Consider the following 2,947-nt stretch of genomic DNA (forward strand, 5'->3'; position numbering starts at 1 on the left):
TGGTGAAAAACGAAAAACCTTCCCTCTAAGAAGAAGTAAAGAAAATCTATTCAAATATCTGCATACCAATGTTTACAGCAGCATTATTCATGGTGGCCAGGACATAGAAGTAACCGAAGTGTCCTATGATAGATGATTGGATAGAGAAGTTGTGGTGCATGTATACAACGGAATATTACTCAGCCATAAGAGATGAAATACTGCTATTTGCAACAACATGGATGGACCTCGAGATAATCATGCTAAGCAAAATAAACCAGACGGAAAAAGTTGAAAGTCACATGATATCACTTATATGTAGGATATAAACCTAAAAGCAACAAACGAACAGGATAAACAGAGACTCATGGACATGGATTATAGACTAGAGGTTACCAAAGGGTAGGGGGAGAGGGTGGAAGAGGAGGTAGATGAGATAAAAGGGGTGAAATATGTGGTGACAGAAAAAAATTCTATGAACAGTGAACACACAATGCAATATATACATATGCCTTACTGTTAAGTTGTATACCTGAAACAGATTTTGTTAACTAGTGTCACCATAGTAAAAAATTATAATAATTAAAAATTTTAAAAAATAAAATAAAAAATTTAAAAAATGAAGAAAAATAAAGTCTATTCAATAAATAGTGTTGTGGGAAAAAAGAAAGAACACGGTCACAGAAGTCTACATAAAATATGTTTCCGTTCATATGAAAATCCAGAATGAGTAAATCTGAAGAGACAGGAAGTAGATTAGTGGTTGCTTAGGGCAAGTCTGGGAGGTAAGTGAGGGGATAGGTAAAGTATGGGCTTTCTTTTTGAGGTGATGCAAGTATTCTAAAATTGAATGTGGTGATGGTTTCACATATATATGAATATAAAAATTATTTAATTGTGCATTTTAAAGGGTAAATTGCATTATAGTAAGTTACATATCAACAATACTATTTAGAAAAAAACAAAAGAAAACACAGTCTTGTAACTTTGTTTAATTAAATGATAAAATTCTGCACAAACTCTCCAAGAACAGCACTTTCTTTGGAGTAAAAAAAATAATAATAGAAGTTGAAGAAAGAAAGAAGGAACAAATTAACATTTGTTTATTTATTTCATAAAAAAATGTATAGAGGGATGTATACCAGATAGAAAATTAGTAAATAAAGTCAAAATCCTGCTTTTAAGAAGATTACATTTTTTTCAACAAAAACTTATATACTGCTTCCTAAGGGTCAGACACTGTTCTAAGAACAAATATTTACTCCTTAATCCTCACCTAACCCTATAAATTATTATTATTCCCATTTTACATATGAAGATATAACTGAAGCCTTGATTCAAGCCTTATTTAGACTATTCCAGTGAGTCTTGGTGTATCCAGACTTGCCCTCCTATTTCATCGTCCACAATGCTGTCATGGTGATTGTTCTAAAATTAAAACCAAACATATATTCCTTAAACTCTTCAGTGACTTTCCATTACCTTTAGAAAAAAAGTCCAAGTTCTTAGCATGGTGACCAATGCTCTTCATGTCCTGACCCTCGCCTAACTCTGAACCTGTTTTCTTGCCCCATTTTCTTTTAACATGGTCTGCTCCAACCATGTTGAGCTGCTTTTGGTTTCCCCAACTAGGAAGATTTCACATCCCTGGGTCTTGGTACATGCTTCTTCTTTTCTCTGATTTTTCTTTCTACCTTCCAACATGACCCCTGACAAGCACTTACTTATCTTAAAAGACTCAGCTCAAGCTTTGCTTTCTAAATTAACCTTCCCTGACAAACTTCACCCCCAGTAGAATTGATCAACCTCTCTTCTCTTTCCCATTATAACTGGTATTCTTATCAAAGCACCTGTAATACTTTATTTGCATGAATTATTTTAGATATCTGTATCTCCTTACTAAATGATAAGATCATTGAAGTTAAGGACCTAGATGAATTTATTTCTGTACGTTGAGTTTCTGTCAAATTATGTGAAATCATAGTACATAGTTGATACATGTTTGTTTAATAAGTGAATGCAAAATGAATGAATTAACCAATAAATTGCTAGATCATTATTTAAATTTTCATGAATAAATCAATCAATGAATTAATCAATAGATCAAATAATCTGAATTTTTTGAAAACTTGCATTCTGCAGAGTTTATTGCCTTACCCTTCTACCAGCTATGTTGAGTTAATAGACTTTCATCATTGTGTCCCTTTTCAGGAGCTTATAATATTTCCGACCTGAACACATCCAATAACTGCACCATAAATAATGTTCATAATACTAATTGCCATTATTTAGTGATTATTATGTTCTAGGCACATTGCTTATCACTTTCCATATAGTTATTTAATGTTCTTAAGCTTCCTTCTTAATATATAAATATAAGTTGTTATTATGTATTTCCTAGGTCTATTATAAAGTTAAATATATATATGCATGTATATATTCATGGATATGTATCTAAGCTAATATGTATATGGATATGTATGCCTCCAAAAATCAAATAAGGCACAATGCATGCTACCTGAAATTTTGACCTAATCCTGAGATCTATAGGTTTGCTTTGATTCCATTCAAACTCTAAGTTTAAAATGCTTCCACAAACAGTATTTCTTTACCTTCAAGTGTCTTTTGTGCTCAGTATGTACTTTGGTCCTTATAACACCCATATGCAGTATTCAGGGCAGGGATTATCATTCACCATTTCACTACAATAATAAAGCAATTTTGTGACAGAGCCAAGACTAGAATCTAAATCTCCTCATAAGTTATTTGCATTTTTATATTGGGGTAATATATGATAAAATGTTATGTTCTAAAATGGGTGTCATTAAGATGAGCACATTTGAAGAGAAGAAGAGTAATTAGGGAAATTGTTTTATAAACTATATAAATGTGTAACCAATGTACTATATACTTAAAACTAACAATAAAATAAAATTTTTTTAAAAAGTAGAAAAATTAAAAAAATATG

The sequence above is a fragment of the Pteropus vampyrus genome, unplaced genomic scaffold (assembly GCF_000151845.1).
Source record: "Pteropus vampyrus isolate Shadow unplaced genomic scaffold, Pvam_2.0 Scaffold566, whole genome shotgun sequence".
NCBI classification, from domain to species: Eukaryota; Metazoa; Chordata; class Mammalia; order Chiroptera; family Pteropodidae; genus Pteropus; species Pteropus vampyrus.